This window comes from Oncorhynchus keta, chromosome 1 (assembly GCF_023373465.1).
Source record: "Oncorhynchus keta strain PuntledgeMale-10-30-2019 chromosome 1, Oket_V2, whole genome shotgun sequence".
Classification (NCBI taxonomy): Eukaryota; Metazoa; Chordata; class Actinopteri; order Salmoniformes; family Salmonidae; genus Oncorhynchus; species Oncorhynchus keta.
The window spans coordinates 48,086,946-48,106,533 of record NC_068421.1 but is presented as its reverse complement, the minus strand read 5'-3'; the positions used below and the strand labels follow the sequence as shown (position 1 = coordinate 48,106,533).

The 19,588-nt window shown below is 41.2% G+C and overlaps 1 protein-coding gene across 5 annotated transcripts in view; it reads left to right on the top strand.

Annotated features, from left to right (window-relative positions):
* The window catches only part of LOC118380691 (adhesion G-protein coupled receptor D2), a 165,837-nt gene that overhangs the window by 142,205 nt on the left and 4,044 nt on the right, over positions 1-19,588 (top strand). Inside the window, exons 25-26 of one of the 5 annotated variants that reach the window (XM_052526443.1) lie at positions 6,659-6,867; positions 9,330-9,446. The exons of 3 other annotated variants lie outside the window; for them this stretch is intronic. The gene's annotated coding sequence lies outside the window, so the exon portion shown is untranslated. Of the gene's footprint in view, positions 1-6,658; positions 6,868-9,317; positions 9,447-19,588 lie in introns of those variants that run through there. One more of the 5 variants, XM_052526460.1, reaches the window with a different exon arrangement.

Genomic DNA, 19,588 nt, shown 5'->3' with positions numbered 1-19,588 from the left:
TGCTGTTTCCAACGTCTTATCATTGACTCATTAAGGCCAAGCTCCCGTGCAACAGCTCTATTTCCTTTTCCAACAGCCAGATCGATCGCCTTCAACTTGAAAGCTGCATCATATGCATGCCATGATGAGGGTGACAAAATGACTACCGTAATCAGAATGATGGGAAGTTTGAGCGCGCTCGATTTACGTCACATTATGTGACGGTGCTCAGTTTTTTGGCGGCATGAATCTTGTGAAAGCGGGAAAAATCCAGAAATTAGCCGCGTCATTGTATAAACCGCGAGGTTCAAAGCGTGGGAAAAAAAGTAGCACCTTATAGTCCGGAAATGACGGTATGTTGAAGATAAAAAAAATATTTGGTGAATTTTTTTCCCTTATTCCATCCAGTTCGCTTTATTTTTTATAATATATTACACTTGATCTTTCTTGAATAAGTTCCTCCGTTTCTGTTAGTTTTTATTGCTATCTGTCTGTACTGTTAGTTCCTCTATTTCCTCTTTTAGGATGAACTTTTGACCTAAATTGTTTTTGTTTTAAAGATTAATATTGAATTGTATGTCCTCTCAAGGCACATTTAAAAGTGTCCCATACAATAAGGGGATTTGCTGTACCTATGTTATGTAGGAAAAAGTTGTACATTCTTCTGTCTTGGTTAGAACAAGTTGTTATCCAGTAGGCTTTGAGATTAAATGTCCAATATCCTAGTCCTTGTGGAAATTCTGTAATGTGTAAACCAATTATTTGATGGTCCGACCACATTCTGTACCCTATCTACACTCTTTAAACTTTTGGTACCAGCGAAAACAACATAAGAAAGTATTCAAGATGACTATCTCGAGTGAGCCTCCGTCATGTATATCTCACTAGGTCAGGATATATAAACCTCCGTACATCCAATAGTTCCATTATATCCATAATATTCGTAATTTCCTTAACTTCTTATGGCTGGGGGCAGTATTGAGTAGCTTGGATGAATAAGGTGCCCAGAGTAAACTGCCTGATACTCAGTCCCAGAAGCTAAGATATGCATATTATTAATAGATTTGGATAGAAAACACTCTGAAGTTTCTAAAACTGTTTGAATGATGTCTGTGAGTATAACAGAACTCATATGGCAGGCAAAAACCTGAGAAAAAATCCAACCAGGAAGTGGGAAATCTGAGGTTTGTCGGTTTTCAACTCATTGCCTATCGAAGGTACAGTGGGATATTGGTCATATCCTACGGCTTCCACTATATGTCAACAGTCTTTAGAACCTTGTTTGAGGCTTCTACTGTGAAGTGGGGGCGAATGAGAGGGGAATGAGTCAGAGGTCTGCCAGAGAGCCACGAGCTCAGTCTTGCGCACTCATGTGATAGTTAACTCTGTTCCATTGCATTTCTACAGACAAAGGAATTCTCTGGGTTGGAACATTATTGAAGATTTATGTTAAAAACATCCTAAAGATTGATTCTATACTTCATTTGACATGTTTCTACGACCTGTAATATAAGTTTTTGGACTTTTCGTCCGTACTTTCTGCTGGATTTGTTTACCAAACGAGCTACCAAAAGGAGGCATTTGGACATAAATAATGAACTTTATCAAACAAATCAAACATTTATTGTGAAACTGGGATTCCTGGGAGTGCATTCTGATGAAGATGATCAAGCGTATGTGAATATTTATAATGCTATTTCTGACTTCTGTTGACTACACAACATGGCGGATATCTGTTTGGCTTGTTTTGGTCTCTGAGCGCCATACTCAGATTATAGCATGGTTTGCTTTTTCGGTAAAGAGTTTTTTAAATCTGACACATCGGTTGCATTAAGGAGAAGTTTATCTAAAGTTCCATCCATGTATAACACTTGTATTTTCATCAACATTTATGATGAGTATTTCTGTATATTCATGTGCCTCTGCAAAATCACCGGATGTTTTGGAACTACTGAACATAATGCGCCAATGTACACTGAGATTGTTTTATATAAATATGAACTTTATCGAACAAAACATACAGTGCCTTGCGAAAGTATTCGGCCCCCTTGAACTTTGCGACCTTTTGCCACATTTCAGGCTTCAAACATAAAGATATAAAACTGTATTTTTTTGTTAAGAATCAACAACAAGTGGCACACAATCATGAAGTGGAACGACATTTATTGGATATTTCAAACTTTTTTAACAAATCAAAAACTGAAAAATTGGGCGTGCAAAATTATTCAGCCCCTTTACTTTCAGTGGAGCAAACTCTCTCCAGAAGTTCAGTGAGGATCTCTGAATGATCCAATGTTGACCTAAATGACTAATGATGATAAATACAATCCACCTGTGTGTAATCAAGTCTCCGTATAAATGCACCTGCACTATGATAGTCTCAGAGGTCCGTTAAAAGCGCAGGGAGCATCATGAAGAACAAGGAACACACCAGGCAGGTCCGAGATACTGTTGTGAATAAGTTTAAAGACGGATTTGGATACAAAAACGACGCCAGGACAGCGGAGTCAATCACCACCTTCCGGAGACACCTGAAACCCCACCTCTTTAAGGAATACCTAGGATAGGATAAAGTAATCCTTCTCACCCCCCCCCCCCTTAAAAGATTTAGATGCACTATTGTAAAGTGGCTATTCCACTGGATGTCATAAGGTGAATGCACCAATTTGTAAGTCGCTCTGGATAAGAGCGTCTGCTAAATGACTTAAATGTAAATGTAATGTAAAAAGATTTCCCAAGCTTTAAACATCCCAAGGAGCACTGTGCAAGCGATAATATTGAAATGGAAGGAGTATCAGACCACTGCAAATCTACCAAGACCTGGCCGTCCCTCTAAACTTTCAGCTCATACAAGGAGAAGACTGATCAGAGATGCAGCCAAGAGGCCCATGATCACTCTGGATGAACTGCAGAGATCTACAGCTGAGGTGGGAGACTCTGTCCATAGGACAACAAATCAGTCGTATATCGCACAAATCTGGCCTTTATGGAAGAGTGGCAAGAAGAAAGCCATTTCTTAAAGATATCCATAAAAAGTGTTGTTTAAAGTTTGCCACAAGCCACCTGGGAGACACACCAAACATGTGGAGGAAGGTCCTCTGGATAGATGAAACCAAAATTGAACTTTTTTGCAACAATGCAAAACGTTATGTTTGGCGTAAAAGCAACACAGCTCATCACCCTGAACACACCATCCCCACTGTCAAACATGGTGGTGGCAGCATCATGGTTTGGGCCTGCTTTTCTTCAGCAGGGACAGGGAAGATGGTTAAAATTGATGGGAAGATGGATGGAGCCAAATACAGGACCATTCTGGAAGAAAACCTGATGGAGTCTGCAAAAGACCTGAGACAGGGACGGAGATTTGTCTTCCAACAAGACAATGATCCAAAACATAAAGCAAAATCTACAATGGAATGGTTCAAAAATAAACATATCCAGCTGTTAGAATGGCCAAGTCAAAGTCCAGACCTGAATCCAATCGAGAATCTGTGGAAAGAACTGAAAACTGCTGTTCACAAATGCTCTCCATCCAACCTCACTCAGCTTGAGCTGTTTTGCAAGGAGGAATGGGAAAACATTTCAGTCTCTCGATGTGCAAAACTGATAGAGACATACCCCAAGCGACTTACAGCTGTAATCGCAGCAAAAGGTGGCGCTACAAAGTATTAACTTAAGGGGGCTGAATAATTTTGCACGCCCAATTTTTCAGTTTTTGATTTGTTAAAAAAGTTTGAAATATCCAATAAATGTCGTTCCACTTCATGATTGAGTCCCACTTGTTGTTAATTCTTCACAAAAAAATACAGTTTGATATCTTCATGTTTGAAGCCTGAAATGTGGCAAAAGGTCGCAAAGTTCAAGGGGCCGAATACTTTCGCAAGGCACTGTACATGTATTGTGTAACATGAAGTCCTATGAGTGTCATCTGATGAAGATCATCAAAGGTTAGTGATTCATTTATCTCTATTTCTGCTTTTTGTGACTCCTCTCTTTGTCTGGAAAAATGGCTGTGTCTTTCTGTGAATAAGCACTCACCTAACATAATCGTTTGTGGTGCTTTCGCCGTAAAGCCTATTTGAAATCGGACACTGGTGGAATTAACAATAAGTGTGTCTTTAAAATGGTATAAAACACTTGTATGTTTGAGGAATTTTAATTATGAGATTTCTGTTGTTTGAATTTGGTGCCCTCACTTTCACTGGCTGTTGTCATATCGATCCCGTTAGCGGGATTTCAGCCATAAGAAGTTTTAAGTGCATGAGGGTGATAGTTTAGTGTTATCTCCTTTACGGTCCATTGAGGTATTTTAATCTGTATTATAATCTCCCACCATAATAATTGAGTCTGTTTCACTCTTTTTGAAGTATCAAAAGAGCTTCAGTTAGTCAACAATATATGTTCCCCCTTGCTTTAGCTTGCATACTCCAAAGTAACTGTACTACAGGTTGACTAAACACTGTGTTAAACCAATTTATGGTGTTAGATGGGGTTGCTCTTTCAGGTCTCTCAGGTCTCAGACAAGGTCTCTCATCATGTGAGCCTGGTTCACTGAACCACCCCAGTTACAGTTGTAAGGAGAGGGATAATGAGTGTATTCTTAGCACCAATAAGAGACCCAACCAAAATAGAGTGAAAAGTCGGCTTTATTTATCTTAGTCTTTCTACCACCCAAACAATTACTATCTATCTTCACCACCGTCAAGATTGTGAGGCAGTTTCAAAACATAATTTGAGTTCGATAATATGCCTTATATTTTTCTCATAAGAAAATTTGTATTACATAATAAGTGTATTCATTTATTTTGTTAAATTTATTTGACAGCGAGGCCGTTCCACCAATTCAGTGCCTTTTGAGAGTGTAACTTCGTAAGAAAAGAAAAAAGATGTGGCCTACCGAGTGGCGCAGCAGTCTATTTAACTAGGCAAGTCAGTTATGAAAACAATGTTATTTACAATGATGGCCTACCAGATAATGATTGTTCTGAATTATCACAGATTAAAGGCGCATCTCCTCGGAGAACTAAGGAAGTAGCATGAGGCCCCAGAGGGGTAAGAATAAAACAGAGTGCGAAACAACTAGGGGATTTTAAACATTTTATAAATATATTTTTTTAGGGGTAAATCAGCTTTAATATTGCAGCGTCCATCATTATGTGTCTGCATTATTTCCAATACCCCATATAGTTTTTGTTAAATATATATACAGTACCAGTCAAAAGTTTGGACACACCTACACATTCAAGGGTTTTTCTTTATTTTGTACTATTTTCTACATTGTAGAATAATAGTGAAGACATGAAAACTATGTAATAACACATATGGAATCATGTAGTAACCAAAAACGTTTTTAAACAAATCAAAATATATTTTCGATTTTAAATTACATTACATATACATTACATTTAAGTCATTTAGCAGACGCTCTTATCCAGAGCGACTTACAAATTGGTGCATTCACCTTATGACATCCAGTGGAACAGTCACTTTACAATAGTGCATCTAAATCTTAAAGGGGGGTGAGAAGGATTACTTATCCTATCCTAGGTATTCCTTAAAGAGGTGGGGTTTCAGGTGTCTCCGGAAGGTGGTGATTGACTCCGCTGGCCTGGCGTCGTGAGGGAGTTTGTTCCACCATTGGGGGGCCAGAGCAGCGAACAGTTTTGACTGGGCTGAGCGGGAACTGTACTTCCTCAGTGGTAGGGAGGTGGATGAACGCAGTGCCCTTGTTTGGGTGTAGGGCCTGATCAGAGCCTGGAGGTACTGAGGTGCCGTTCCCCTCACAGCTCCGTAGGCAAGCACCATGGTCTTTCTTCCAAGTAGCCGCCTTTGATGACAGCTTTGCACACTCTTGGCATTCTCTCAACCAGCTTCATTAGGAATGCTTTTCCCAACATACTTGAAGGAGTTCCCACATATGCTGAGCACATGTTGGCTTCTTTTCCTTCACTCTACTCAGTCCAACTCATCCCAAACCATCTCAATTGGGTTGAGGTCGGGTGATTGTGAAGGCCAGGTCATCTGATGCAGCACTACATCACTCCTTGATCAAGTAGCCCTTACACAGCCTGGATGTGTGTTTTGGGTCATTGTCCTATTGAAAAACAAATGATAGTCCCACTAAGTGCAAACCAGATGGGATGGCGTATCGCTGCAGAATCCTGTGGTAGCCATGCTGGTTAAGTGTGCCTTGAATTTTAAATAAATCACAGACGGTGTCACCAGCAAAGCACCATCACACTTCCTTCTCCATGCTTCACGGTGGGAACTACACATGCGCTGACCATCCGTTCACCTACTCTGCGCCTCACAAAGACACGGCGGTTGGAACCAAAAATCTCAAACTTGGACTCATCAGACCCAAGGACAGATTTCCACCATTCTAATGTCCATTGGTCCTCATGAGAGCCAGTTTCATCATAGCGCTTGATGGTTTTTGCGGCTGCACTTGAAGAAACTTTTAAAGTTCTTGAAATGTCCAAATTGACTGACCTTCATGTCTTATAGTAATGATTTACTGTCATATCTCTTTGCTTATTTGAGCTGTTCTTCCCATAATATGGACTTAGAAGGAGCCCTATTTGGTAAAAGACTATCTTCACCCCTACCCCTAGGAAAGAATTTCCACAAATGAAATTTTAACAAGGCACACCTGTTAATTGAATTCACTTTCCAACAGGACAACGACACTAAACACACAGCCAAGACAATGCAGGAGTGGCTTCGGAACAAGTCTCTGAATGTCCTTGAGTGGCCCAGCCAGAACCCGGATTTGACCTCGATCGGACATCTCTGGAGAGACCTAAAAATAGCTGTGACGCTCCCCATCCACCTGACAGAGCTTGAGAGGATCTGCAGAGAAGAATGGGAGAAACTCCCCAAATACAGGTGTGCCAAGCTTGTAGCGTCATCCAAGAAGACTTGAGGCTGTAATCACTGCCACAGGTGCTTCAGCAAAGTATTGAGTAAAGGGTCTGAATACTGTGATACATAAAGTAGACCAGTTTAATTTAAGGACAGAAAAATTAACATCTGAGCCACGCAGATCGCAAAATAGTTTAGATTTTCCACACCAATTCCATGTCACATGGTTTATGAACTGATATACAAAACAACAAATCAGATTCAAATCTTCAAAGGTTTTTCAATTTAAATTATTATACAAAATTATTGCAACCAATAGAATGTTATATATGGGGTATCCCCCATATCCCAGCTCTGCAGATTTTGCTGCGAAGAGTAAGAATCATTAGATCTTGTTTTGGTAGCTTGTTTTCGGTCGCAAATTCAGGAATGGCTAAACAATTGCAATAATTGCTTGGAGCTAACTCTGCAAATAGCACTGCTGGGTGTTTTGAAAAGTCATAGTCAATCGATCAATAATATAATAATACCATAGCAAACGTGTGTATCTTTAATTTACAATTTGTAGAAACTATGAGAATAGAAAGCATCAGAACTTTTTTGAAACATCACAGCATAGTAGAAAAATATACGGCAGCTAGAAATCAAAACTGGATGGTCTTCAGAGATAGATGGGAGGGGTTAAGGGGAGCTGAAGGTTGGGACTAAAAACAAGATCATGCAAAATATAATTCCCGTGAAATGTATGTAGTATGTATAAGCTGGAAGTGCAAGCCTAAGTATTGTTGTCTATTAGTTTACTCCAATTAGGGGAGGGGTAATAAAGAAGGAAAATACAGTGAATTCAGAAAGTATTCAGACAGGCTTATTTTTAAATAAATTAAATTCCTCATCAATATACACAATACCCCATAATGACAAAGCAAAAACATGTTTCTCGAAATGTAAACAAGATATTTATGTTTAAAAAATGTTATACATTTGCAAAAAATTCAACACACTTGTTTTTGCTTTGTCACAATTTTCTTTGTCCAATTTTGGTCTTTAATGCAGGGCTGGCAGACAAGTTCTTTGCTTTCCCCACTTCCACTTGTCTCTTCCATTTTTGCGGTTATGCTGCAATTAGTTTGTTGTAATTTTGGGTAGAGCAGGCATTTCCATATATTTTTGTTAGCTGGATGTCTGACAAAACTCCACTGGTCCTATTTATGATATAATTTACAAAGATTATACTTTTTTTTAAACATTAAAATATATACACTACCGTTCAAAAGATTGGGGTCACTTAAAAAAGCAACCAATGGCACGTTGTGTTAGCTAATCCAAGTTGCTGGCCTTCTAGGCAGAGTAGCAAAGAAAAAGCCATATCTCAGACTGGCAAATTAAAATATAAGCCTAAAATGGGCAAAATATCAGACACTGGACAGAGGAACTTTGCCATCATCCCGGAATCGCCTCTTCACTGTTGACGTTGAGACTGGTGTTTTGTGGGTACTGTTTAATGAAGCTGCCAGTTGAGTACTTGTGAGGCGTCTGTTTCTCAAACTAGACACTCTAATGTACTTGTCCTCTTGCTCAGTTGTGCACCGGGGCCTCCCACTCCTCTTTCTATTCTGGTCAGATCCAGTTTGCGCTGTTCTGTAAAGGGAGTAGTACACAGCGTTGTACGAGATCTTCAGTTTCTTGGCAATTTCTCGCATGGTATAGCCTTAATTTCTCAGAACAAGAATAGACTGCCGAGTTTCAGAAGAAAGTTATTTGTTTCTGGCCATTTTGAGCCTGTAATCGAACCTACAAATGTGGATGTTCCAGATACTCAACTAGTCTAAAGAAGGCCAGTTGTATTGCTTCTTTAATCAGGTTAAACCGTTTTCAGCTGTGCTAACATAATTGCAAAAGGGTTTTCTAATGACCAATTATCCTTTTAAAATTATAAACTTGGATTAGCTAACACAACGTGCCATTGGAACACAGGAGTGATGATTGCTGATAACGGGCCTATGTACGCCTATGTACATATTCCATAAAAAATCTGCAATAGTAATTTACAACATGAACAATGTCTACACTGTATTTCTGATCAATTTGATGTTATTTTAATGGACAAAACATGTGCTTTTCTTTAAAAGTGACCCCAAAATTTTGAACAGTAGTGTATGTTTTTTTTTATCAATTAGTATATTTAAGTTTAACCACAATATTTGTTGTATTATTTGTTATGTTTTTTTCTGGTGGATTAAACTGAAATTGCAACCAACTTTCAATGGCTTGCTTAAAAAACAGCAATATTTTGGAGATTATTTAATTTTCAAATAACCAAAGGGAGCGGTTGTAATCTGAATTTTTTACTAATCTGCTAAAGAAACAGTTTGGGTTTAAGTATAATTTTTGTATGACTGACGTCTTTAGTGAGATGTCTAATGCTTTAATATTTAATCATTTCTGCCCTCCGAATTCATATTAATTATATACAGTTGGGTTAACAGCTCCAGTCCGGAGCTGCCAGAGTCGCCCTCCAGTCCGGAGCTGCCAGAGTCGCCCTCCAGTCCGGAGCTGCCAGAGTCGCCCTCCAGTCCGGAGCTGCCAGAGTCGCCCTCCAGTCCGGAGCTGCCAGAGTCGCCCTCCAGTCCGGAGCTGCCAGAGTCGCCCTCCAGTCCGGAGCTGCCAGAGTCGCCCTCCAGTCCGGAGCTGCCAGAGTCGCCCTCCAGTCGGGAGCTGCCAGACTTGCCCTCCAGCCTGGAGCTCCCAGAGCCTCCCTCCAGTCCGGGGGGCTGCTAGAGTCGCCCTCCAGTCCGGAGCTGCCAGAGTCGCCCTCCAGTCCGGCGCCAAGTGGGCCAAGCCTGAGATGGAGCGGCGTCCACGTCCCACACCAGAGCCGTCACCGCGGATAGATGCCCACCCAAACCCTCCCCTATAGGTTTAGGTTTTGCGGCCGGAGTCCGCCACTTTGGGGGAGGGGGTACTGTCATGCCCTGACCTTAGAGATCCTTTTTATGTCTCTATTTTGGTTTGGTCAGGGCGTGAGTTGGAGTGGGTATTCTATGTTTTGTGTTCTATGTTTTCTATTTCTTTGTGTTTGGCCGGGTATGGTTCTCAATCAGGGACAGCTGTCTATCGTTGTCTCTGATTGGGAACCATACTTAGGTACCCTTTTTCCCACCTGTGTTTGTGGGAGGTTGACTCTGTTTGAGCACTTTGCTTTTGAGCTTCACGGTTTGTTTTTGTAGTGTTTAGTGTTTTGTTTGGTGTCATTTTGATTAAATTAATGAAAATGTATGCTCACTATGCTGCACCTTGGTCCCCTCCTTTGAACAACCGTGACAATATCCACAGTAAAACGCGTCTTATATCGACATAAACTGAAAGGCCGCTCAGCAAGGAAGAAACCACTGCTCCAAACCCATAAAAAAGCCAGACCACAGTTTGCAACTGCACATGGGGACAAAGATCTTGAAGAAATGTCCTCTGGTCTGATGGAAACAGTAATAACCCAAGTTAAACAATTTAAAGGCCACATACTAATTGAGTGTATGTACAATTTGGCTCTATGAGAAAAAGCCGTTGAAAATGTGTATTTTTGGCTTGATGTTAAGACGTCTTTCAACGTCTTGTGCTCACTGACCTGATCTTTATCTTTTTTTTTTTTTTTTTTTTTACCTTTATTTAACCAGGCAAGTCAGTTAAGAACACATTCTTATTTTCAATGACGGCCTGGGAACAGTGGGTTAACTGCCTGTTCAGGGGCAGAACGACAGATTTGTACCTTGTCAGCTCGGGGGTTTGAACTCGCAACCTTCCGGTTACTAGTCCAACGCTCTAACCACTAGGCTACGCTGCCGCCCAGCGGAAAAGGCAACAGTAAAAGAGACAAGTTTGCCTAAGTCCTTATCGGTGACTTGAGCAGGAACAACGTTGCCATTTCAAACAGCTAGAGAAACGCAAGATCAAGTGCCAGACACAGTTGCAAATGAGAACTTGTTCTCAACTAGCCTACCTGGTTAAATAAAGGTGAAATAAAAAAATAAATTAAAATGCCTGACATCATGACAACCGACCATTCACCTTTGTAGTATATTGTAAGTGTTTATCATATCAGACATTGTATTGCACATTGTTTTTCTCAATGGAGAAACTCCATTTATTAATAAATGTCATGAAAGCGTATTTGAGTACAACAGAGCAAGTTGTCAACTCACACACATTGACAAACACAGCTCTCTCTTCGTAGCATCGGTCTATACATTGTTGCTGTCCCCCCCAAACACCCAGCCATCAAAAATATGACTTCCTTCCTGTGGGCATTTTCCTGTGGGTCAGGAGAGAGAGATAGTGTCTTCCAGTCCCTTCTGACCTGACCTTAAGGTCAGCACGTCTTGCATACATGTAATCATCACAAGTACACACAAAGACGCCCTCTGTCCCAAAACAAAGACATTGAAGGAAACTCACATAATGTTTATTTTCTGGTTTACCATATTGTACCAGACGAGGCTGGGATTGTCAGCGAAACACCAACATTTCTCAATTGCATGCATAAGCTATTGTACTGTAAAAGGTTGTTTGTTTTATTCCTGCTGATTTCCCTAAAAGAGGTGACTGCTGTGAATGTTTAATTTAAAAGCTCCTGTTCCGCACAGTACAACACTTCTGGGTTGGAGCGTGTGCGTGCGTGCGTAGAAAGTAGCTCGCCACTCCCAACCTCAGAGAAGATGTTCCCCTGCTATATTTATTATTTATGACTTTACCAATTCAAATGGACATTTATATCAGCCACTGTGTTACTGGTGTCTGGCTTGGCTTCTTGGGTTAGACTGAGGGAAATTCTGATCTTGGTAATGTAGAGGAAGCACTTCATGTGTTATGGAGCTATTTTACTCTATGAATGGAAGGTTTCATTCTTCCCTTCTGTTAGCTATGATTGTAATACTCCCCTGAATAATACAGGAAGATTTAGAGGCATGTCTGTCTATAGCAGCCAATCACCTGAGACTTTGCTGCTCTCGCTCAATCATGAACTTGCACTCAGGATTTCATAATATTAACACAGTAAGAAAAGATGGAGAGGAAGCAGGGAGCACTAATGACAGCCTGCAGGTGTGTGCATGTGTATGTATGCGTGCATGCGTGTCACCACGTGCATGCGTATGTGTGGGCCCAAACATGAGTGTGTGTTTATGTGGACAGAGAGAGGTACAGACACACCTTCATTTTTTTGTGCCTAGTGCACACATAAAAACGTTTCAGATGTTCAAATCAAAGAACTATTGCGCAGGAAAAATGTCGAAGGTCGGGTGCATCACAAATTCTGGCCCGCTGGACAGCAACATAATAAACTAAAGCCCTGATAATTGGGAACAAGGTCAGAATGACTGCTAAGGTTTGATCCATAAATGAAATAATTACATTTGTAACCTAGCCTAAACAACTAACAATACATATGCATGATTAACTTGACATCAATAGAGTAGCCACATATATCCCACAGTCCCTGATGCAGACATTCAGAAATAGAAAGATGGTATTTATAGTTTAAAAACTGACAAATGCCAAACGAACAAGAAACGCTTTTCAAATGAGAAAACAGAAATCCACTTTAAAAAATAAAAAATCTATACAATATTCATTTTAAGTAGAACAAAAACTAGTTAGCCTACATTTGAACACCACCACAGCAGCTTCGCTATTTGGCATCTTCCCAACTAAGTAGCCTAGTTTTGTTGTTTGGCATCTTGAAGAGAACTAAGGGCATATTACTCTCAGCCCACCTCTTCCAATGCATTGTGGAAAAGTGTGCATCGAATTCTACTAGATGACGAGCCGAAATTAGTTGAAAATTCACATACTATAAAACCAAAAAAATTGCACACTGAGAATGCGTCATGTGCGATGGCATTGTTTCCCGCTATTCGTTGATGTCTACAGTTGAAGTCGGAAGTTTACATACACCTTAGCCAAATACATTTAAACTCCGTTTTTCAAAATTCCTGACATTCAATCCTAGTAAAAATTCCCTGTTTTAGGTCAGTTAGGATCACCACTTTATTTTAAGAATGTGAAATGTCAGAATAATTGTAGAGAGAATTATTTATTTCAGCTTTTATTTATTTCATCACATTCCCAGTGGGTCAGAAGTTTTCATACACTCAATTAGTATTTGGTAGCATTGCCTTTAAATTGTTTAACTTGGGTCAAACATTTTGGGTAGCCTTCCACAAGCTTCCCACAATAAGTTGGGTGAATTTCGGCCCATTCCTCCTGACAGAGCTGGTGTAACTTAGTCAGGTTTGTAGGCCTCTTTGCTTGCATACGCTTTTTCAGTTCTGCCCACACATTTTCTATAGGATTGAGTTCAGGGCTTTGTGATGGCCACTCCAATACCTTGACTTTGTTGTCCTTAAGCCATTTTGCCACAACTTTGGAAGTATGTTTGGGGTCATTGTCCATTTGGAAGACCTATTTGCGACCAAGCTTTAACTTCCTGACTGATGCCTTGAGATGTTGCTTCAATATATCCACATAATATTCCCTTCTCATGAAGCCATCTATTTCTGAAATGCACCAGTCCCTCCTGCAGCAAAGCACCCCCACAACATGATTCTTCCACCCCTGTGCTTCACATTTGGGATGGCGTTCTTCGGCTTGCAAGCCTCCCCCTTTTTCCTCAAACTTAACAATGGTCATTATGGCCAAACAGTTCTATTTTTGTTTCATCAGACCAGAGGACATTTCTACAAGAAGTATGATCTTTGTCCCCATGTGCAGTTGCAAACCGTAGTATGTCTTTTTTATGGCAGTTTTGGAGCAGTGGCTTCTTCGTGACTGAGCGGCCTTTCAGGTTATGTCGATATAGGACTCGTTTTACTGTGGATATAGATACGTTTGAACCTGTTTCCTCCAGCATCTTCACAAGGTAATTTGCTGTTCTGGGATTGATTTGCACTTTTCACACCAGAGTACGTTCATCTCTAGGGGACAGAACACGTCTCCATCCTGAACGGTATGACGGCTGCGTGGTCCCATGGTGTTTATACTTGCGTACTATTGTTTGTACAGATGAACGTGGTACCTTCAGGTGTTTGAAAATTGCTCCCAAGGATGAACTTGTGGAGGTCTACCATTTTTTTCTGAGGTCTTGGCTGATTTCTTTTGATTTTCCCATGAGGTCAAGCAAAGAGGCACTGAGTTTGAAGGTATGCCTTGAAATACTTCCACAGGTACACCTCCAATTGACTGAAATTGTGTCAACTAGCCTATCAGAAGTTTCAAAAGCCATAACATCATTTTCTGGAATTTTCCAAGCTGTTTAAAGGCATAGTCAACTTAGTGTATGTAAACGTTTGACCCACTGGAATTGTGATACAGTGAATTATAAGTGAAATAATCTGTCTGTAAACAATTTTTGGAAAAACTACTTGTGTCATGCACAAAGCAGATGTCCTAACCAACTTGTCAAAACTATAGTTTGTTAACAAGAAATGTGGTTGACAAACTCATGACTCCAACCTAAGTGTATGTAAACTTCCGACTTCAACTGTAATTGATCAGCTGTTGTCAAAGCCAAAATTAGTATGACATCAGAGCATTTGAAGTATATGTACTGAACAAAAATATAAACACAACATGTTACACACAACAAGTGTGTTGGGCCTATGTATCATGAGCTGAAATCAAAGATCCCAGAAAATGTCCATACGTACAAAAAGTGTATTTCTCTTCACATTTTGTCCACAAATTTGTTTAGATCCCTGTTAGTGAGCATTTCTCCTGTGCCAAGATAATCCATCCACCTGACAGGTGTGATATCAAGAAGCTGATTAAACAGCATGATCATTACACATGTGCACCTTGTGCTGGGGACAGTAAGTCCACTCTAAAATGTACAGTTTTGTCACACAACACAATGCCATAGATGTCTCAAGTTTTGAGGGAGTGTACAATTGGCATACTGACTGCAGGAGCTGTTTGACACTATGTCCAACCTGAGGCCCATTGTGAGGCCCATTTCTTTAACAGTGTATGTGACCAACAGATGCATATCTGTATTCCCAGTCATGTAAAATCCATAGATTAGGGCATAATGCATTTATTTCAATTGACTGATTTCCTTATACAAACTGTAACTCAGTAAAATATTTAAAATGGTTTCATATTGCTTTTATATTTTTGTTCACTATATTTTTTAAATGTTGCATACTATTAAACTTAATTTTTTCACATGCTTACTATTTAGGATACAAGGATGGGTATTCGGACATGGCCTCCTTTTCTGTCTCTCTCTCCCTCCCTCCACCTCCCTCTCTCTCTCTCTCTCCCTCTACTCTCACCCTACTTATCTCTCTCTCTCTCTCTCTCTCTCTCTCTCGCACTCTCTCGGGAGCCCCTCTGGCCCTGAGCCAGTCTCTGGTTGCACGTGATATTGATCTGATCTACCTGCTAGTCTCGGTGGTACTGCCTCAGGCCTACTCCAGCCTCTACACCGCTCTATACCGCATTGGTTCAGCGCTAACATTCATACTTGACTTGGAAAGATGGCTGGAATGGAATGGAGAATCAGTGTCTAATATCATAGTCAGTCCTCAGAGAGACTGGGTAGAATGGCAGTCAATTGGAGGTGTTTTAGCAGAACATGCTCTTGCCATCAATCTTGTATCGATCCCTGTGTTGAAGACACAATGGAAGGGTATCTGTCAGTATGCGTTTCAATCAGTGTTCTGCTCTCCCTTATATCACATTTTGTGAGTGTAGTGTGAGGACATCCCCAGTATTTCAGACACAGAGACACACACCCTCTCACACACACCCTCAGCGTCATTGTCATGTCAGAAGTAGCGTGCTTGATCCTACACAGGTCAACGACAGCTTGACAGGCTGTCGTGGTCTGAAGGTGACGCGAAGCAGCTCCCTGCCGACACACTCAACCAACCTCTCCTCTTCCTCCTTTTCTCACCCCTTCTCTTTCTTTTCCCCTTTCCTCTCTTCCCCTCCCCTCCTTTCTTCCCTCATCTTTTATCCTCTCCTCTCCATCGTGACCCTAACAGATGCAGAGCCCTATTCCCCCGGGCTCCCCCCCAGCCAGTTCCCTGTGATGAGTCCACAGGCCCTGTGATGTGCTTTCTCTGTGTAAGTGTGTGGTTTTCCTGGGCCTCTGATGGTGTACGGCTGCCGTCAGGGGCCTGAATCCGGGGCTCTTACTGTGGCTCTTTTTTGGGGCCTCTTGGGACCTTGCAGCAGCCAAAATAAACAATGTTTCCCATTACAACTACCTATCTGCTGCTGCTAGGAACAGCTGTTTGGATCTGAGCGCCCGCCAAACATTGTTCTGTGTCGCGAGAGAGACAGGGGAAGAAAGGAAGGAAGAGCGAAGGAGCGAGGGAATGAAAGGAGAGATATTGTTGTTGGAGTTTGTGTTGTGGCAGTTTGTCTTTGTCCTGTGTTGGTCGGTGCCTCGCACACACTCAGGCACGAATCAAACATACGTACGTACACACACACACAAACACACCCACCCAGACACATACACACACACAAGGCATACCTCCCATTCCCATCTTCCCCCCAGATTGGGAGGTTGTGCACGTTTTTGTTTGTCACACAAAGTGTCAAACACGCTTCTCTCCTGACTCAAGGACAAACAATATTTAGGTGCTGTGGTGGTTGTGGCTTAAAATAACCCACTTCAAAGTACCAGACCAGACAATGTTCATTTGTTTTACCTTTATTTATACAGGCAAGTGCATTGAGAATAGATTCTCATTTTTAATACATACCTGTCAAGAGACGACCACAGCAACGACTTTACATTTGGAGCTAAACAATGTCACTTTTGTCCAAAATGGCGGCTTAATTGGTCGCGTGTATAGATGGAGTCCAGACCCCTCCTGTTGACTTCTGACTCAACAATGTCACTTCTCCTCAAAATGGTGGTTTAGTTGACTGCACATAGATGGAATCCAGACCCCTCCAGTTGACTTGTGTGAGTGGTTGCGTTGCTTTAGTTTCTCACAGCAGGATTATGTGTATGGTGTTTGACTTGGGGTGTGAACCCTTCTGCTCCCCTGCTCTGTGTTAATTCTCCAGCTCAACATCAGCCAGTCCCCAATCAATCTGGAGTAAGCCTGGTTCCAGATCAGTTTGGGCCTTATAGACGACTCCTTGTTTATTGTCATGCAAAAAGGGCTGGGACCAGGCTACGTTGGAGTGGTTTCGCCAGCAGATTTCTGTCTATGGAGTTTGTTTGCATTGGAGTTAGCCTGGTCCTAGATCAGTTTGTGCTCTATAGCTAACTATTATGGTTGTTCTCATTCTAAACATAACAAACAGATCTAGGACCAGGCTACGTTGGGAGTGGTTTCTCAACCAGGTTTCTCCTGTATTGCGTTTGGTTGTGTTAGGAAAACCTGGTCCCAGGTCAGTTTGTGCCTTATAACCGACTCCTATGGTCTGTGTCATTCTAAACATAGGGGAGAATAGGGTATTGTGAAACATTTCTTACATTCAGCATCACTACGCCAAGGGAAATATAGTATTCTTGCTAACAAATATCTCTACATATATTCCAGGGTGTGGTGTATCCCTGGAAATAATCAGAATTCATGTAAACATAACAGTTTTTAAAACATAGCTTGTCCAAAAAAAAGTTGTCTCTTGGCGCAATATATGGTATGGGGTGAATTGAGCACAAGGACTGGGTAAGTTTATGGTGTCCTGTGACAGTGGGTGTTGGTGCTGGTAGGTTCATGTTTAATTCATGGTATGGGGATATGATATAGGTATTGAATAGATATAGATCTCTGTTCAATATCACTTACCCTTCCATTTTTTGACCAGTTGTCTGGGACAGGGATGTTGTTTTGATGTGCCAATTCGTAGAGGTTGGGACCAAGTCACTATTATTTTAATCACAAGCAAGTCACAAGGTCTGAGTCTCAAGTCGAGTCCAAAGTAGAATGGGTCAGGTCAAGTCCAAGTCGTGCGTTCTAAAAGCAAGTCGAGTCAAGTCACACTTTTTTTTTTTTTTTCAAATCAGATCTCAGGTCAAGTAAAAAAAATCTATACATGCAATGGCTTGTTCAACTTCAAAGCTTTGTCTATTTATTGAGGCTACCAGACAGTCATTTTCATTATTATGTCTACAACACATTTTGGTTATGTAATAATTCATCTTTACAACAAATTCCGGATGCAAGCTTCATAAGTAAACAATACATTTCAAGCAATTTTGACATACCAAAAGACCAGTAAGCCAATGCTAGTAATTGTTGCTTAAGGCCTTAAGGCCCTGTTGCTGGTGAGCATGCAAAGTAAACAGCTAATATTCCTGATTAACCATTTTTTTTGGAGCTGCATATTTATTTATGGTAATCCTCTCTCTCCCTACATTTAGACATTTGCGCTGCCCCAGATCCTACAGCAAATATGTACATCAAATCATCAATCTGTTCACGAGCTCAGTGGTTCCCAAATTTTTGAACCAGGACCCCCAAAAAGGAGTGGTTCAAAGCTTGTGACACCCCGGCGCACGTGCATGCCCTTGCGAACGCGCACAATTCGGTGCGCAAATGTAGCCTGTCATTACAGCCATAAACGTGATGCACTTCCAAAACGCAAGATACAGAAATATACTGCGTTTTACACCTGCGTTTTGAGCTGAAAGTCATTCATATTAGCAAGTAGGGATATCGTGTCACATTATCACGTCTCTGGAGTACAGAGTAAGTAGGTTCATGTAGCCTACCTGTGTGCAGCGGAGGTTGCAGGATCGGATGGAAAGCATGATCAGTCTGTATAGACGTTTTCTTCTTCACAAATATTGTATTTCATTTGCCAGAATATGTTACATCTTCATACCGTAAGTATTAAAGCTAGTGCGACGTTACAGCTAGCTTTAGACATATAGCCAATATCCACCACCGAGGTAAACAATTGTAACCCACCCAAACTAGACATATCTGAAATATGAAAATGATTAATGAAATCACCAGGCAGGGATGCGCCCGTAACAGATAGCTAAACGGTATTTTATATGGATAATATAAACGTAGGTGGGCTACTCTGACTTTTGCCAGGCTCAATTGGAGAAAATTAAGCAAGCGCTTTCCGGTCAATAATCTGGATGCTCTGCCAATGTTGATGACTGGTCATTGGTCAACACTCGAGATGCGTGGAGATACTTTTGAAACAAGAACTTGGTGCAATGCTGTAGGCCTATGTTAGTGACCAGATCAAATAAGCAAAAATATACATACAAATGGAAGGCTATATGTAACCTATTAAAATATGTATTAAATCATAACTTCTTCCAAAATATTTGGTCACATGGTTCTTTTTGTGTATGGTTTCCTAGAAACAATTGGTGGTTCAACTAACCCTTTTGCACACCTTACCCCACTCTCCCCTACAAACAGATCTATGATCAGGCTCTGTTGGGAGTGGTTTATCTACAATCTCTAGCAGGTATGTGTTGGAGTTAGCCTGGCCCCAGATCAGTTTGTGCCGTGTAGCCAACTCCTATGTTCATTGTCATGCCAAACATATAGACTGATCTGCCACATCTAGGTCTGTGTATTGGGTTTGATTTAAGGTGCAGTGTGTTTTAGTGTGAACCGTGCTTGGCCTGCTCGCTCCCCCTGCCTGCTGGTCTGTGTTATTTCCTCAGCCCTCCATCAGTGGGTCACAATTCAAGGCTGCAGGGAGCCACAGGAGACAGAGGCCTGCTCAGGCCAGAGCTGCAGCACTGGGTTCCCTC